The sequence below is a fragment of the Lissotriton vulgaris genome, chromosome 2_1 (genome assembly GCF_964263255.1).
Source record: "Lissotriton vulgaris chromosome 2_1, aLisVul1.2, whole genome shotgun sequence".
In the NCBI taxonomy this organism is placed as follows: domain Eukaryota; kingdom Metazoa; phylum Chordata; class Amphibia; order Caudata; family Salamandridae; genus Lissotriton; species Lissotriton vulgaris.
The window spans coordinates 449,980,770-449,999,673 of NC_141687.1; the positions used below are offsets into that span (position 1 = coordinate 449,980,770).

The 18,904-nt window shown below is 48.7% G+C and overlaps 1 non-coding gene across 1 annotated transcript; it reads right to left on the bottom strand.

Annotated features, from left to right (window-relative positions):
* Positions 1 to 14,216: 14,216 nt before the first annotated feature.
* LOC147730578 (U6 spliceosomal RNA) lies at positions 14,217 to 14,327 on the bottom strand. Its single transcript, XR_015308793.1, has one exon. It is a non-coding gene; the product is annotated as a U6 spliceosomal RNA (small nuclear RNA).
* Between the last annotated feature and the right edge of the window lie 4,577 nt (positions 14,328 to 18,904).

Below are 18,904 nucleotides of genomic sequence, written 5' to 3' on the forward strand. Positions count from 1 at the left end.
CAGTGCGCCCAGACCCTGAAACCCACCCACAAACACCAGGAAGCCCCCCAAACAGGCCCCCGAAAACGCTACATTGAGCAAAATGTCAGAAATAGCAAAAAAAAAAATCGGCCTAGATTTTGTCCCAACCACTTCTACCCGGTATTAGACCTTCCCAGGAATGCCCCAAGACCCGCCAACCCACCCGCCAAAAAGCATAACACCTCCAAACAGGCCAAAAGCAACATCTCCTACTTACAATATTTCTCGGCCTTCGGTCCAAACGCGCTGCGTAACTAGGCCATAAGTCGGGGTTGCCACCACGGATTTCCTGAAAAGCAAATGCAATCAAGATTAGAGTGTCCCAGCAGTGCTGACAGACCCCGAAACTCACCCACAAACAGACGGAACCCCCCCTAAGAGCACCTCAAAGGCAAGCAAGTCAGCAAAAACACTAAAAAATTTGCTCCTCGGATTTGGTCCAAACCACTTTTATCCGGTATTAGAGCTTCCCAACAATGGTCCCAGAGCCGTCAACTCACCTGCAAAGAGGTAGAACAACACCCCCACAAGTGCTGAGTCTTTCTTCATTGGGCGTAAACCAGCCCTCTGCTTTGATGGAAATAGGAGTCTGGAGGAGGAGGATAGAGGAGCATGTTCTTCTGAACTTGTGAACCTGAGGAATGCAGACTGCGGCACCTTCAAATCAATTAGCAAACCAGTGAAGACAGTTCTGCTGATGGGCTTGTTTTTGTGATTATCTGATTAAAGTTTGAAATATATTAACTGTGCACAACAAAGAAAGACAGACACACAGGAATAAAAGTCAATAAGGACAAAAAAGAAAGTTATTGATTCGTTGTCTCATTTTCAGGGCTCGGTATCACGGTCCAGGAATAAGAATAAGGCTTCGTCATCATGGTGAAAGCACTCCTTAAAAAGCCCCAGCTCGATCCAACAGATATGGCAAACTACCGGCCAATATCTCTCCTCCCTGGGATCAGCAAGGTAACCGAGAAATTGGTCAATGGTCAACTCTCCCAATTCCTCGAGACTAACAACATCCTACGGCAATCCCAAACCGGGTTCCGCCCGGGACACGGCACAGATACCGCCCTTCTTGCCATCATCGAGGAGGCAAGGCGCATTCTAGATTCAGGAGGATCAGTGGCAGTGATCCTCCTGGATCTCAGCGCAGCCTTCGACACAGTCAACCACCGTGTCCTCCTCCATCGGCTTGCGACAGCAGGGCTCACCGGGACGGCACTCAGCTGGATAGAGTCCTTCCTTACCGGACGCACGTTCCAGGTATGGGACGGTAACTACCATTCGTCCACCCTCCCTCTCACAAGCGGGGTCCCTCAGGGATCCTCCCTGAGCCCTACGCTTTTTAACACGTACATGGCCCCCCTTGAAGACGTGGTGACACCATTCGGTATAAAAATAATGAGCTACGCTGATGACACACAACTGGTCGTCTCCCTATCCCAACTAGACGACCAACCAGACAACCTGACAAACTGTCTCACCGAAATTCACGGTTGGATGTGTGAATCATCATTAAAACTAAACGGATCAAAAACCGAAGTGATGCTCATGGGTAAACAATGGGTGACCATCCCCCCAGCGGTCTGGCCAGACGTGTTCGGGGAAATCCCCACCCCGAAACACGAAATCAATACCCTCGGAGTCTGGCTAGAACCCGACCTCTCAATGAAGACACAAGCGGCCAAAACTGCAGGTACCCGTTTTGGGCTTATGCGGACTACGCGCAGAATCCTTCCCTTACTTCCTCCCGCGTCCAGGAAATTACTAGTCCAAGGGCTCATATTGTCACGGCTGGACTATAGTAATATGGTCTATCTGGGAGCGCCGGAGACTACCCTGGCGAAACTGCAACGGACCCAGAATGCAGCAGCCCGTCTACTCATGAACGTTCCCCCTAGAGTGTCTGCCAAGCCTGCTATCAAGGCTCTCCACTGGCTCCCAGTTCGCCAAAGGGTGGAATTTAAAGCCATGTGCACGGCCTGTAAACTGATCAACGGTTCGGGACCTGCGATCCTCAGCGGCCTGGTTACTCCATACAAAGCATCCAGAGCTCTACGATCCAAAAACGAGCATCTAGCCAACATCCCCAAATTCAAGAGGACACGTACCGGAGGCCGACGCTTCTCTGTAAAAGCGTCCACTGGATGGAACTCCCTCCCACGTTCCCTCAGACTGGAGCCCAGCTATCTGGCTTTCAGAAAAAAGCTTAAAACCCTTCTATTTACCAAATAAGCCCTCTGCCCTCCACACTCTCAGCAGGATACAAATCTCTTACAGCGCGGGGATGCCCTCGGGTCACCAGGCGCTTTACAAGTCGCTAAATAAATAAATAAATAAATCATACTCTGCGAATTCAGGCAGGGTGAGCTCAGTGTCACCTGACAGAGTAGAAATTCCCTCATTTATGTTGCTGGCCACCTCGTCTTCATCCGGCGTGCTTTCTCGTACTCTGAAATCTGGTGGTATGAGGTGCTAATTCATCTTGATCATTGTTAACCTCTCCACATTTTTGGGCGAGAGGCGGCTCCGTTTGGAAGTTACAATGTCACCAGCAGCACTGAAAACACGTTCAGAAGACACGCTTGCGAGTGGGCAAGACAAGTAGTTTAAAGCCAGGTTGGTGAGCTGTGGCCACAATTCTTTTTTCCCATGCCAATTTGCCAATGGGTCAGCATTAACATAGACCTCTGTTGAGTCATTCAGATAGTCCTTCACCATCGACTCAAGGTCCTCATCCAAGGTTCCTCCACTTTGCTTAGCTGTTGCTGTGCCTCTGACCTTTTGAGAACCAAACCCAAGCCTAGCTAGCCAATCCTCTTTAGCCTCCAATGTTTCTGTTGTGTCTGGTGCAGATGATCCGGTTGCCGGTGTCTTTAACGGCTGAGAGGTCACTTGTGCCACAGCCACAGGTGCAGAAGTGGATTGTTTTGACTGGGGATGGCCTGCTGATGTACTGCCATTTCCTTCAATTTTCTGCCGTTCTCTTTCAAACCTCTTGGCTGACAAGGCTAGCCAACGTTTGTACTTTGGAACATGTTCATCATCAAAAGGAAAGAATGCTTGGCCTGCCAGCGCCTTTTTGTAGCGTGGATCCAGAATAGTAGCACAAATGTAATGCTCTTCTGAGTGGATCATTTTAAGATGTTCATCACCTTGTAGGAGCTCTAATAATTTCTCAGCCAGAACAAAAGAGTCTTGGTTTTTTACATCTTTTTCAAACACAGAACACACCTCCTTCAGTTGGTGCTCCAGCATGTACAACAATGGGATAGCTTTTCCCAAATTACAGTCCTCCTTGCTGACTGCACGCGTGAAGAACTCAAAAGGACGAAGCATGCGTGTCAGGCTTTGAACTATGTTCCATTGCGCCGCACCCATCCTCAGGTCCTCCTGAGCTGTACCCTCTGTAAAGAAATATTGATCGAGTACCGTATACTGCTCATACAGACGCTCAAGCATGTAGAAGGTTGAGTTCCAACGTGTTACCACCTCCTGGATGAGTGCTTTCACTGGCATTTGACGTTGATATAGCAGGCTCCTCAGCTGCTTCCGGGCCTTAAAAGAATGGCTGAAATGGTTGCACATTTTTCGGCAGGTGTCCAATACTCTGTATGCTGCACTGCCTTTATTACCCAAGAATTTTTGGACAACCAGGTTTATACAGTGCGCCAAACACGGCACTCTGAAATAGTCACCCAGCCTCATGGCCTTAACTATATTGGCGCCATTGTCCGTGGAAACATAACCAACGTGGCGTTTTTTTGAGGACAGCCACTTAAGGACCTTTGTGTTAAAGACATCCAAAATGTTTTCTGCTGTGTGACGTTTCTCCAAACCAAACATGGCTAGTGTTGCATGTTTTCGAGCAGCTTTAAAAACAATGTCCGCGTCAACACCTGCGTTTAGCTTTGCTTTAGCCCCTGAAAAAGAGACCCAGTGTGCAGTGATGCACATGTAATCAGCGCCTGCGCCACTGGTCCACATGTCTGTTGTCAGATGTATAGTGTGAACAGCACTCTTCTGCAAAGCTGCCCCAATCACCTTCAGAACATCTTCATGTAGTGCTGGAACTGCAACTCGGGCAAAATAGAACCAGCTAGGAACCTTCCATTTAGGGCAGAGCGCTGCCACTAACTCTAGAAAACCAACCCCTTCTACAAAAGAAAAAGGGAGAAGGTCCAGAGCTAGCATTTTAGCCAGCTTAGTGTTATACAGACGCGTCAGTGGGTGGTTGCGTTCATATTGCGCTTCTGTAAACAACATCTTTTTAATGTTGCCCTGGACCAAGGATTTACGGGATGATGATGATATCTTCGGCCCATTTACGCTCGCTGATGAACTTTTCCGCATTGATGTCTCACTCTCTCCCACACTCTTAGTGTGGCTCACATGGGGTGTGCTGCTGACAGGGGTACTGGGTGTAAGTGAAGTGTTTGAATCGTCTTCTTCCTCCTCGTCATCATCAGATGAAAAATCAACGTTTTCATTATGTGCAATTCCGGCTTCCTTGACCACCTCTAGGTGCGCAAACCATTGGACAGGGTGCGCTCTCCTAAGATGACCTCTCTGGCCTCTGGTACCATAGTTGGTACCAAACTTACCACGACTAACTCGAAGCTTACAAATGCTAAAAATGGCTACGTTTTCCATTCTTGGGCAAACACTAAAGAAGTTCCAAACTGGAGACTTGAAATGTCTTTGGGGGCCGGAGGAGGCGGCGATACTGGTGGTGGTGGTCCTGCTGCTAATGCCAGATGAAGTGGAGGATGTGGATTTCCGAACTTCAGTACGTTTTGCACTTTCACCACCACTAATTGAGGTCGAGGTGGATGGAAGTCCCTTCTTGCGAGGAAGAAATATGGAAGCGGTAGGTGTTGGTGTACTAGTTAACTCCAAATCCAATGATTGTTGTGTTTCCATTGACTCCTCGTCGACATCATCATCACGCTCAGCAGCTTCTCGGGATAGGGTCAAAATGTCTCTTTGCTGCATGCCCACTGGGGCTGCAGTGACCTTTATGATGACTGGCTCGTCGTCATGAGAGGCTTCATCAGCAGCAATATACGTCACTTCTTGTTGAGCCTCATCACACTCCATAGCTATGAGTTTTTCGAAGACCTTCCTTTTACGCTTAGGTACCTTTGTCAGATTATGGTGTGCCTCACTCTCAGGCTGCCGTGGTGGTACCCAATAGTCATCCAGATCATCAGTAGGAGGTGAGCTTGAAGAAGATGTAGACACCCCCCTTGATCTTTTCCTTGCTAGGGATGTGGAAGACAATGAATGATCATCAGGAGGAGTGGCTTCCTCAAATGATACCTCGGTCTGATTGTCAATTTCCTGATGTGCCCCTACTTCAGGAGGAACAACTATTGTGGGCACTTGTGACCCTCCATGCACCTCTGCTTGCGCATCTCCTTGCGCTGCCTCTCCTTCCACCTGTACTTGGGCTTGTACTACTTGCACATGTTGTTGTTGCGGCTGTGGTTGTTCAACACTTGTCAGATGAGTTACAACAACCTGTGTTGATTCAGGGACATTGCTGCTACTTTCTTGCGATGAGCCAACATCACTGGTCGATGGTGATTGGAGAAGTACCCTGACTACCTCTGAAGCTTTGACTTAAGTTGGCGTGGTGGTGGAGGCACCCAGCTTGGTCCCCAGCAGATCCTGCTGCTGCAGGCGTACTTTTTTTTTTGCTCCCAAAAAACGTGGCGGTTGGCACACCAGCCTCCTTGGTAACTTGCTTCTTCTGCTCCTTACTAGCAACTTTCTTGCTAGAGGAGCTACGGAGACCTTTTTTTAGGGCCATCTTCTTCAGAGCAGGTCAGACAGCAGGCCGCAGTTGCACGAATTGTAGAGTTGTCTGAGGCCAGACGTGACGTCGCGTGACGTTATGCTGCACACACACACCGCTGCAGGACTTCTTCCTGGCACTGGTGGTTCTCTTGAGTGTTGTGCACCTAAAAACAATAGAAGACAGAGGAACATCAGTTCAGTAATACACCCCAAAGAAATCGAGAAAAAAAACAGAAAAATCTGCACAATCCCATTCCATCCATGCCCTCCATGATGTTTAAGTTCAAGACACCCCACAGAAAGACTAGGCCCATGCTAGACTCAAATACCCCTGGTGAAAAGGCCAAAAGTACAGCCCCAAAAAACGAAAATCACTGAAAAATCAGCACAATCCCATTCCATCCATGCCCTCCATGATGTTTACGTTCAAGACACCCCACAGAAAGACTAGGCCCATGCTAGACTCAAATACCCCTGGTGAAAAGGCCACAAGTACAGCCCCCAAAAACGAAAATCACTGAAAAATCTGCACAATCCCATTCCATCCATGCCCTCCATGATGTTTAAATTCAATACACCCCACAGAAAGACTAGGCCCATGCAAGACTCACTACCCCTGGGCATAAAGGTTGAAAAGTAGGCAAAATGGTTGCAGGCCTAACAACAATGCCTGCATTCAAAATGGCCACTTGCCTCCCAGCATATGGCCAGGGCCTGAAGCAGCACTCAAAATGGCCCCCAGCCACAGGGCCTGTCCCTCCCCATGAACACCCCCAAAAATCGAAAAACACTGCAAAATCAGCACAATCCCATTCCATCCATGCCCTCCATGATGTTTAAGTTCAAGACACCCCACAGAAAGACTAGGCCCATGCAAGACTCAATACCCCTGGTGAAAAGGTCACAAGTACAGCCCCAAAAAACGAAAATCACTGAAAAATCAGCACAATCCCATTCCATCCATGCCCTCCATGATGTTTAAGTTCAAGACACCCCACAGAAAGACTAGGCCCATGCTAGACTCAAATACCCCTGGTGAAAAGGCCAAAAGTACAGCCCCCAAAAACGAAAATCACTGAAAAATCTGCACAATCCCATTCCATCCATGCCTTCCATGATGTTTAAATTCAAGACACCCCAAAGAAAGACTAGGCCCATGCAAGACTCACTACCCCTGGGCATAAAGGTTGAAAAGTAGGCAAAATGGTTGCAGGCCTAACAACAATGCCTGCATTCAAAATGGCCACTTGCCTCCCAGCACATGGCCAGGGCCTGTAGCAGCACTCAAAATGGCCCCCAGCCACATGGCCTGTCCCTCCCCATGAACACCCCCAAAAATCGAAAAAAACTGAAAAATCAGCACAATCCCATTCCATCCATGCCATCCATGATGTTTAAGTTCAAGACACCCAACAAAAAGACTAGGTCCATGCTAGACTCAATACCCCTGGTGAAAAGGCCACAAGTACAGCCCCCAAAAACGAAAATGACTGAAAAATCAGCACAATCCCATTCCATCCATGCCCTCCATGATGTTTAAATTCAAGACAACCCACAGAAAGACTAGGCCCATGCAAGACTCACTACCCCTGGGCATAAAGGTTGAAAAGGAGGCAAAATGGTTGCAGGACTAACAACAATGCCTACATTCAAAATGGCCACTTGCCTCCCTGCACATGGCCAGGGCCTGTAGCAGCACTCAAAATGGCCCCCAGCCACATGGCCTGTCCCTCCCCATGAACACCCCCAAAAATCGAAAATCACTGAAAAATCAGCACAATCCCATTTCATCCATGCCCTGCATGATGTTTAAGTTCAAGACACCCCACAAAAAGACTAGGCCCATGCTAGACTCAATACCCCTGGTGAAAAGGCCACAAGTACAGCCCCAAAAAACGAAAATCACTGAAATATCAGCACAATCCCATTCCATCCATGCCCTCCATTATGTTTAAGTTCAAGACACCCCACAGAAAGACTAGGCTCATGCTAGACTCAAATACCCCTGGTGAAAAGGCCACAAGTACAGCCCCAAAAAACGAAAATCACTGAAAAATCAGCACAATCCCAATCCATCCATGCCCTCCATGATGTTTAAGTTCAAGACACCCCACAGAAAGACTCAGTCCACCCACCACTGAGTACCCCTGGGCAAAAGGCCCCAAAACAGCCCAAAAATCGAAAATTCCAAAATTGTAGTTGCAGCAACTGTAATGCCCCAAACAAACTTACTTGTAAAATTTCTAATCCAAAAGTGATCCAAAGAAAGTCAAAAAGGCCTCAAATCCAAATATCCAGCAGCATCCACAAAAAGTAATCCTTCCAGCTCCAGATCCAAATGAAAAGTGACCAGGAGATGGACAAAGCACTGGGAGGAGCCTGCTGGACAGGAACAGGAAGTTGAAGACTGTGGGGCACTTCCTTCCTCCCACCCCCTTCCCCCCCTCCCCAAAATGGACTCCTCGCTAAAAAAGTGCAGGCAAATGTCAACCTAAGGAGTTATTCAGATAAAAATCATCATTTCAAGAAGGTTTATGCTTCTTGCTGGTGGATTTCTTGTGCAGAATTGCAAATTTTATATTTTCGCGTGTGCGAGATTGTTGCTGCTCGCCGCATCTCAAAGCTCGCAATTGCGAAGTACCGCGAGACGTGATCTCGGCGTACTCGCGTTGACAAACGCTCGCTGCAAAAGTTGGCAAGCCGCGATTACGTAATCGCGCATGCCAAATTCCCGCGGGATCCCGCAGCAAGATCCAAAATGGCGCAGCACTCGCAAAATATCGAGAAAAACAACTCGGCAAACGATGATAAACGCCGCGCGCCGCAAAATTGTATCATCAAGAAAAAAAAAATCCGCTGCATGCGAATTTGCGGATTTTGCGGGAAATTCGCAAATCTCGCGGATTGCGAATTTACCGAAAATCCGCAAAATCCGCGAGCGTAACGGATTTTCCGCCCATACTTATCCAGCACCTTCTCAGACTTTTTCTAGTTTGGAGTGGGAATAGTAAATTAAATATGTTTAGTGTCCAGCACCTTTCCTTAGTTGAAATAGTATAGAGTGGGAATCGTAAAAAGTAGTTCTTTATTTTGGAGTAAAGTTAATGATGAAAATGTATATTAAGTGGTAATAGTATGTACTACATGTGTATGAAATCATATATTTATGTCTGACAATTAAGTTAAGATAATATTTTTTTTGTAAATACAGAAAAATAGGAATTTACTACAGAACAATATTGGGATTTTATTTCTGTCTTTATTTTCATTCAAAGACTTAAGCAAAGAAATAATATGCATTTTATTTTATTAACATTGTTTGATATACATATTGCTATACATATGGCATAAACTTAAACTTGCAGATTTCCATGCCTTCTTATGACCCATCCCTTGGGAGAGATGACAAACCCTGAGGAGGCCTACACAGCGTTTTGCGACTGGATATTAACGGGGTTAGACACCTATATCCCCGCAAAGTGGACCAAGGGGCGCACCTCCAACTTGAGTCCTTGGTACCATGAGTCCTTAAGAGTCCTCAGAAAAGCATGCAAGAAAGCGGAACGCGCTTGGAGAAGGGACTACACTGAGGGAGATAAAATAACTTATCTGGCCAAAATTAAGCTTTATCACAGAGCGATCTGCGCTGCACGGGCGGCGTTTTTTGCAAAGGAAATAAAATCAAGCTCTAACCCAACTAAATGTAAAAATTTAAAATTTTTAAAGAGCTTAAGAATAGGAAAAAGGCTCAATCTAGTGTTACATCCACACAACATTGTGAGGAGCTTGCGACCTTCTTCGTTGAGAAAGTGCAAAAGATTTATCAATCCTTCCTACTTGTGCCCCTAGATACCTTCGTGTTACCTGCTAGGGATGAGTCTCGCCCCATGCTTTCAGCTATTCCATTTTTGTCCGAGAAGGAATTCACTAGATTGGCCAGGAAAATTAAATCCGGCTCCCCTTCTGATCCCATGAGACCGCCCCAATTTAATGAATCACTTGTGTCTCTTCGCCAGCCCTTATGTCAAATACTGAACCTGTCTTTCTCTATGACTATGGTGCCGGTTGCCTGGAAAGAGGCCTGGGTGTCTCCTATTATTAATAAGCCCACACTATACCCCTCAAAACCCGGGAATTTTAGACCAATCTCACTCCTTCCGTGGGTGCCCCAGATTGCTGAAGCTGATGTGAACAACTCACTATCCCAATTCCTGAGTTCCCATAACATCCTGGATCCGTCTCAGGCCATAGCACAGAAACGGCCCTGCTTGCCACCACGGAACATCTTCGGTCTGTCCTGGACGCCGGCCAAAGTGCAGCGCTGATTCTGCTATATCTCAGCGCTGCCTTTGACACGGTGTCACATGGCATCCTTCGCCATCGTCTGGAGGCAGAAGGGGTCACTGGTATGGCTTTAGAATGGTTCCGGTCATTCTTGTCAGAAAGATCCTTCCATGTGACGGCCCCTCTATTTCTTTCTCAATCCCATAATATCGGACAGGGGGTCCCACAGGGCTCAGCATTGAGCCCATTACTGTTTAACCTATACGTTCAACCTCTGGTTGCTGTCGCCAAAAGAAGGGACCTTAAGATGGTATCCTACACGGATGACACCCAGCTTGTTATCACCTTAGCTAAAGGGCCATCAATGGCAGCTACCAGTTTTAGTGACAGGTTGACAGCAGTGGCTCAATGGATGACGGATAACTGCTTGCAACTTAACCATCAATCAATCAATCAATCAATCAGAACAATTTGTAAAGCACGCTACTCACCCGGAAGGGTCTCAAGGCGCTGGGGGGGTCCGTTACTGCTCGAAAAGCCAAGTCTTGAATTGCTTCCTAAAGGAGAGATGGTCCTGGGTCAGCCGTAGGTGGATGGGGAGGGAGTTCCATGTCTTGGCCGCCAGGTAGGAGAAGTATCTTCCTCCGGCGATGGCTCTTTGGATGCGTGGTATGGTGGCGAGGCTGGTCGATCGCAGCTGGCAGGTGGGGGTGTAGAAAGTGAGGCGTTTGTTGAGGTATTTGGGGCCCAGGTTGTGGAGAACTTTTTGTGCATGGGTGAGGAGTCCTAACGTGATCCTCTTCCTGACGGGGAGCCGGTGCAGGTCTCTCAGGCGGGCGGAGATGTGGTTCTGGCGGGGGATGTCCAGGACGAGTCGTGCAGAGGTGTTCTGTATGCATTGAAGTCTTTTCTGTGGTTTGGCAGTGGTTCCCGCGTAGAGGGTGTTCCCGTAGTCCATTCGGCTGGTGACGAGTGCCTGGGTGACCAACTTCCTGGTTTCGATGGAGATCCATCGGAAGATCTTACGGAGCATGCGCAGGGTGTTGAAGCAGGATGACTATACGGCGTTAACTTGTCTGGTCATTGCGAGGGCGGAGTCCAGGATGAAGCCCAGGTTTCGTGCATGGTCCGTTGGCTTGGGGTGGTGCCCAGGGCAGGGGGCCACCAGGAGTCGTCCCAGGCGGAGGGGGATGATCCCAGGATGAGGACTTCCGTCTTGTCTGAGTTCAGCTTCAGGTGGCTGTTCTTCATCCATTCGGCGACGTCCTTCATTCCCTCGTGTAGGTTGGCTCTGTCGGTGGCCGGTACGTTGGTGATGGAGAGGATCAGCTGGGTGTCGTCGGCGTATGAGATGATGTTAAGGTTGTGTTAGCGTGTGATGGCTGCGAGGGGGCTCATGTAGACGTTGAAGAGGGTGGGGCTGAGTGAGGATCCTTGAGGTACGCCGCAGATGACTTCGGTGGCCGCTGATCGGAACGGGTGGAGGCAGACTCTCTGGGTTCTTCCAGCGAGGAACAAGGTGATGCACTCCAGTGCTTTCCCTTGGATTCCGATGTTGCTGAGGCGCTGTATTAAGGTGCAGTGGCAGACTGTGTCGAATGCTGCAGAGAGGTCCAGGAGGATGAGGGCAGCTGTTTCCCCGTTGTCGAGCAGGGATCTGATGTCGTCGGTGGCTGCGATGAGGGCGGTCTCGGTGCTGTGGTTGGCTCGGAAACCGGACTGTGAGGGGTCGAGGGATCCGTTCGTCTTGAGGAAGGCGGTGAGCTGTATGTTGACGGTCTTTTCGATGACTTTGGCAGGAAAAGGGAGGAGCGAGATGGGGCGGAAGTTCTTGAGGTTGGTGGGGTCCGCTGTCGGTTTCCTCAGGAGGGCGCTGAGCTCGGCATGCGTCCAGCTCTCCGGGAATGTGGTGGTGTTGAAGGAGATGTTGATGATGTTCCGGAGTTGGGGTGCAATGATGGAGCCGGCCTTGTTGAAGACGTGGTGGGGGCAGGGGTCGGTAGGAGATCCGGAGTAGATGGTGTTCATCGTGCGGGTGGTGTCTTCGGTGCCGACCGTGGTCCAGTTGCAGAGGGTGGTGGTGGGGGGCGTTGTTTCGGTGGTTGGGTGCATGGTTGGTGTGTCGAAGCTGTTGTGTATGTCAGCGATCTTGCGGTGGAAGAAGGAGGCGAGTGTGTCGCAGAGGTCTTGCGAGGGTGTGATGTCGTTGTTTCCGGCACTGGGGTTGGAGAGCTCTTTAACGTGAGCAAAACAGAGGTTTTGCTGGTAGGGAAGAATGCGGCCCTCTGGAATGAGCATTGGTGGCCAGTACCCCTCGGTCCCGTGCCCTTGCCTTAGTCAGAGGTAAAGAACCTTGGGGTCTAGATGGATTCCAAGCTCAGTTTCCAGACCCATACGAAGAGAGTTGCTGCTACCTGTATAGGACTGCTAAGGGGTCTCAAACCCCAATTGAAATACTTTGATCCTGCTGTCCGGAGGCTTATTGTGCAGTCCACGATACTGTCGCGCCTAGACTATGCCAGCTCTCTACTTTTAGGAGCTAATAAAGCGGAAATTCGGCGATTACAACGAGTTCAAAACTCTGCAGCCAGAGCTCTGATAGGTCTTCCCCGCCACTGCTCGGTTAGAGCTACAATTCAAGAGCTACACTGGCTTCCGATTGGCAAACGGATCCAGTTTAAAGCTCTTTCTTTATTTTTCAATATCCTAAAACTGAGCAGTCCATCTCTCCTGTGTGACCTGTTAAGTCCATATGTCCCTCAGCGACAGTTGCGCACCCTGGGACAGTACATGGCGTCTGTCCCACGGTTCAAACGCTGCCGGGCTGGAGGGCGGTCCTTCCGTTTTTAGCCGCCAAGCTTTGGAATTCTCTGCCGCTACATATACGGGGCTTGGAGGACCCGCTCGTCTTTCAAAAGGCTATTAAAACCTTTATTTTCTGTTCTGCATAGGTTATGGACAGGGTCGCGATGGTTTAAACTCTCTGGATCGTTGTGTGTGTAGATCTGGGGCAGCTGTGCGCTTTAGAAAACTATTAACATAACATAACATAACATACAGAGAAATAATAATACACTTTTTATTTTTGGATACATATCATATTTAGTACATATTTACACATAAACATATAATATTGAATTATAGTCAGCATAAATCATTTGTATGTTTTTTGTAATTGAGAAGTTGGTGGCTATGTTCATTTTTGACAAATAAAAGAAGTAGTTGTCCACTGGTTTTCATAAATTGTTTTTAATACATATTTTTGGTAACAGTTATAGAATATATATTTAAATTAAAAATATGCATTACATAGTTACATATTGGGGTGGTTCAGATTCGGTAAAATTCCTTACAAATAGCCGTACGGAGCATATTTCCTGTACAAATCGTACCTGTAAACGTTCCCGTATGTACAATGAAGTACGATTCGTATACAAAGCAGATCACCGTACGACAAGAAAATACGTACGAATTGTATCCGGAACACGCATTACGCGATGTCCGTACGTAAACAAGCTGCAGTTTCTGGCCCAGCAAGTACAATTCGTCTCTCTGTGACACTCCGTACAACCCTTTTTCTACGGGAGTTCAAAACGTCCGTAAAAGCAGAGTCCGGCCCGAACCGCATCCCCGGTACGCGACGTACACGCCATGATTTCCATCGTCCATGTCATCCAGTCCTGTACACCTACGACCTGGTGCACAGAAACCGCGCGTCTTACGCTCTTGTGTATAGCACCATTGCAAAAGTAATACGAGCCGCACTCACACGCCATGAATGTTGGGGTAGGGTGCGTTTCAAGCGCTTGCATATGGCACCACTGCAATAGTGATCAATTCAATTCAAATTCGCTTTATTCGCGGTTCACTCATAAAAGCATGAAAAGTTATATTACAAAAAGGATAAAACTAGTTAAAATTTGATATACAAGCAAATAATTCAAAAAACATAGTGTAACTACATCATAAAATTCATATAGAGTACAGTTACTCATTTAGTACATTATCTTACCAGATCAGTGATAATTTACAAAGAAGACATATTCAGTGATCGAGGAACTTCTGTCTAACAGTCCATGCCCGTTCTAAATATTTGGCAGTAGCTAAAAAATATGGTACGCTTCACGAATTTGTGTGTCATCCTTGCGCAGGGGCCATGCTAATCTTCTCTGTATCGTTCCAATTTTAGTATATGTGCTGCCGAACAATGCCCACACACGCCATGAATGTTGGGGTATGGTGCATGTCACGCGATGCTCACACACACCATGAATGTTGGGGTAGGGTGCGTTTCACACGCTCGCGTATGGCATCATTGCAATAGTGATACGATGCGCATACACGCCATGAATGTTGGGGTACAGTGTGTTTCACGCGCTCGCGTGCGGCACCCTCACAATGCTTATACGAGGCACACTCATGCCATCAACCCCATGTGGCCAACAGTATGAGGGTGGGTAGATATGACTCCCAGCAGAGGCCAACAGTATGGGGGTGGGGGCAGATTTCTCCCAGCAGTGCCCAGACATATGAGGGGGGTGGATATGACTCCCAGCAGTGGCCAGACATATGAGGGGTGGGTGGATATGACTTTCAGCAGAGGCCAACAGTATCGGGGTGGGTGCAGAGGACTCCCAGCAGTGCCCAGACATATGAGTGGTGGGTGCAGAGGACTCCCAGCAGTGCCGAAACATATGAGGGGTGGGTGGATAGACTCCCAGTAGAGGCCAACAGTATGGGGGAGGGTGCACAGGACTCTCAGCAGTGGCCAGACATATGAGGGGTGGGTGGATATGACTCCAAGCAGAGGCCAGCAGTATGGGGGTGGGTGCAGAGGACTCCCAGCAGTGGCCAGACATGTGAGGGGTGGGTGCAGAGGACTCCCAGCAGAGGCCAACAGTATGTAGGTGGGTTCAGAGGACTCCCAGCAGTGCCCAGACATATGAGAGGTGGGTGGATATGACTCAGCAGTGGCCAGACATATGAGGGGTGGGTGCAGAGGACTCCCAGCAGTGGCCAGACATATGAGGGGTGGGTGCAGATGACTCCCAGTAGAGGCCAACAGTATGGGGTGGATTCAGAGGACTCCCAGCAGTGGCCAGACATATGAGGGGTGGGTGGATATGACTTCCAGCAGAGGCCAACAGTTATGGGGTGGGTGCAGAGGACTCCCAGCAGTGGCTAGACATATGAGGGTTGGGTGCAGAGGACTCCCAGCAGTGCCCAGACATATGAGGGGTGGGTGCAGAGGACTCCCAGCAGAGGCCAACAGTATGGGGGTGGGTTCAGAGGACTCCCAGCAGTGGCCAGACATATGAGGGGTGGGTGGATATGACTCCCAGCAGAGGCCAACAGTTACGGGGTGGGTGCAGAGGACTCCCAGCAGTGCCCAGACATATGAGTGGTAGGTGCAGAGGACTCCCAGCAGTGGCCAACAGTATGGGGGTGGGTGCAGAGGACTCCCAGCAGTGGCCAGACATAGGAGGGGTGGGTGGATATGACTCCCAGCAGAGACCAACAGTAAGGGGTGAGTGCAGAGGACTCCCAGCAGTAGCCAGACATATGAGGAGTGGGTGGATATGACTCCCAGCAGAGGCCAACAGTATGGGGGTGGGTGCAGAGGACTCCCAGCAGTCGCCAGACATATGAGGGGTGGGTGCAGAGGACTCCCAGCAGAGGCCAACAGTATGGGGGTGGGTGCAGAAGACTCCCAGCAGTGTCCAGACATATGAGGGGTGGGTGGATATGACTCCCAGCAGTGGCCAGACATGTGAGGGGTGGGTGCTGAGGACTCCCAGCAGTGGCCAGACATATGAGAGGTGGGTGCAGAGGACTCCCAGCAGTGGCCGGACATATGAGGGGTGGGTGCAGAGGACTCCCAGCAGTGCTCAGGTATAGGGGGGTACATCATTATCAGCATACCACAACTACATGGGGGTATGTGCACATCCCTAACTTGTGACTATAATGATAGTGCCATAGCAACACATCACTTGCAGCAGTGTCCCACTCCCTGGAGGATGGATTACTTTCACACACTGCGTGACACACCACATGTGGGTGTGATGTCAACTTCCACATGCATACCCACCCATGGAGGTTGCTGGCGAAATACACACCCTACCATCATGACACAATAGTGTCATGCCTACCAAACAAAGAGAGCGAAAGGGAACACACACTGTCACACACATTCAAGGACTGATATGAATGTTCAGGTGGTGGTCAGACCACAAGATGTAGTCTATCATGGAAGGAATAGGGTTGAAACCCCTTAAATACAATGCACACAATTGTGAGTCATGTGCCCAAATACCCTGCATAACAATCCCCAAAATAGGGGTAGACTGTGATGGTACACATGCATAGTGGTGAAAAGGTTGAATGTGTTCATGAAGGCATTTGTACATACTCAAAACACAAGTACAGTGATTTGCAAGCATGGCACAGACGAATGAGCAGTAGACATCTGTGAGCAGACATGGCCATTGTTGAAGGGAACCGTCACCAAAAAAGGAAATGTGCACACGTGTCAGCACAACAATTGTGCAACTGTCTGCAGTGAAGATGTCAGGTGCCACAGAGGAAGGAACACTCCTTGGAACAATGTCTCTAGCCAAACTGAACACACACAACCAATGATTAATTGCAGAGATGGCACACAGATACCATGGTCCACCTCATGACCATCAACAAAAAACATCTTTCAAAACCCCAAAACATTACCATGACACCAACTCCAGGTCCCTCATCACCAACATCAAGTATCTGAAATTCAATAGTGTTGAACGTAAAATAAAAGGATTTATTCAGCAGGAACAAAAAAGATGTGCAAAAATTAGTCTCTGCTCAAATAAGGCCAATGGCCAGTCCAGACATATGTCCATGTCTGGGGATGTTGGGTAGGCCGAGTACCCCAACTTGCCTGCACATGGAGTAGTTAATGGGATGTGGACCCTTGGGGGGCATCATCGGGGGCAGGACCAGGCACTGCAGGGACAGGAGTGGTTAGGGTAGGTGTGGTGGGTGCAGGGGTGAACGTATCCTCCTCAGTGATGTGTGAAGCACCGAAGGTGGACTCATACTCTGTGCTGCACACTGCAGCCAGTTCGGCCAGCCCAACCCCTACACCCGAGGACACATATGGAGTGGAGGGAGAGGGCTGTGAGGGTTGCACACTGTGACTCTGGCTGCATGTATGCGGTCTAAGCCCAGTTGGGGTGCGTGATTGTGTCTTCCTGCGTGTGCATTGGACAGGTATGGGAGAGGGGAGTGTGGATAGGTACGAAGGAGGGGGGACAGACCGCTTCAGGAGGGAAACTGCTGCCGTCAGTGATGAGTCCATGGACTGCAGAATCCGACGTTGGTCAGACATCGTTGCTAACATGCCCTCCATGAAAGACAGCAACTGGGTCACTATTTGAGTGTGGCCATAGAGGACACTCAGCATCAATGTCTGGCCAACCTGCAACAGGTGGAGTAAGTCCACAGACTCCGCACTGAGGGCAGCAGGGGTGACAGGGGCAGGGGCTGCGGTGCCGGGGCTGGAGGAGACATGGGGGGCTGCACGGACAGAAGGGATGGGAGCAACTGGGAGGGTGGAGATGGTGCTGGAGGGGGCGGGTACTGACTCTGTGCAGCTGCCGGGAGTTGCTGCATATATCCTCCTCCTCCAGGGAGCGAGAATCGGATCCGTCGGCGTAGTACGATGTTTCGCCTTCCAACAGGTCAGCACACTGACTCCCCTCACCCTCCATGCCACTAGCTCCCTCTGACTCCTCCACCCTGGAGGCAGTATGGCTGGGTCCCTCCGCTTGGGCCGTGCAGCTGTCTCCTCCTGTTTCTGATGATGATGCTGTGGGCAAGGAGAAGAAACAGAAATGCATCAGTCACCTGTACACATCTGACACATGAGCACAAAGTTAGTAGGTCACACTGCAAATCATGCCATGCATCATGAGTAACAGCCAGATAACTCTGCACATATTTGAGCCTTGTACTGCCCAGTTGGTATCGACACAATGCTACTTAGACACAATGATCCAAAAAACACACCAGGCCACATCTTGAATGAGAAATACAGAGAAGTTAGTGTTTGTGTACAAGAGAGCAGATCAATACAATGAAGTGATGCCACCTCTTGTTCACCAAGAAAGAAACAGTAGTGGTGCCCCTCAGGGCAAACTAACCCACCTCACACCCCAAGGTGATACCACACTCAGAGCCCTGTAAGTACATTGGGCAAAAAATAAATGTAAATAAATGTTGGTATCTTGGGATTCACCATACTTTACACATTCGACATGTATTGAATGTGGTACTTCGCCATCTTGTGAAGAGAATACGTATGTGCCTGCATGAAAGATGTCTCACAATGAAATGCACACTAAAAACATTTACACATTCATTGAAAAAGCTGGCACTCTTTAAGATAAAACACTGTTAGAAACAAATGCCGTTTCAGATTGTCTATATACATGGTCCGACGGAGGTCTTGATGTCTTGACACTCATTAGTTTGTATAATTGACAACAAAGGAGTTTCAAGACCTCAAGACCACTGTGGGGACAAGTATATGGAGATCAAGGCACACCATTAATCGCTAACACTGGACTCTTTGAAAAGGTGCCAGCTTCTTTCAAGAAAGTGGAAATGTCTTTTTGTGTGCAGTACCTTGTGAGAAATCTATCATGCAGACACATAAGTTTCATTTACACAATTTATCATATTAAAACATTCTAAACATGAACAACTTTTAACAAGTGTTGTGAATTCCAAGGTACAATCATTTATG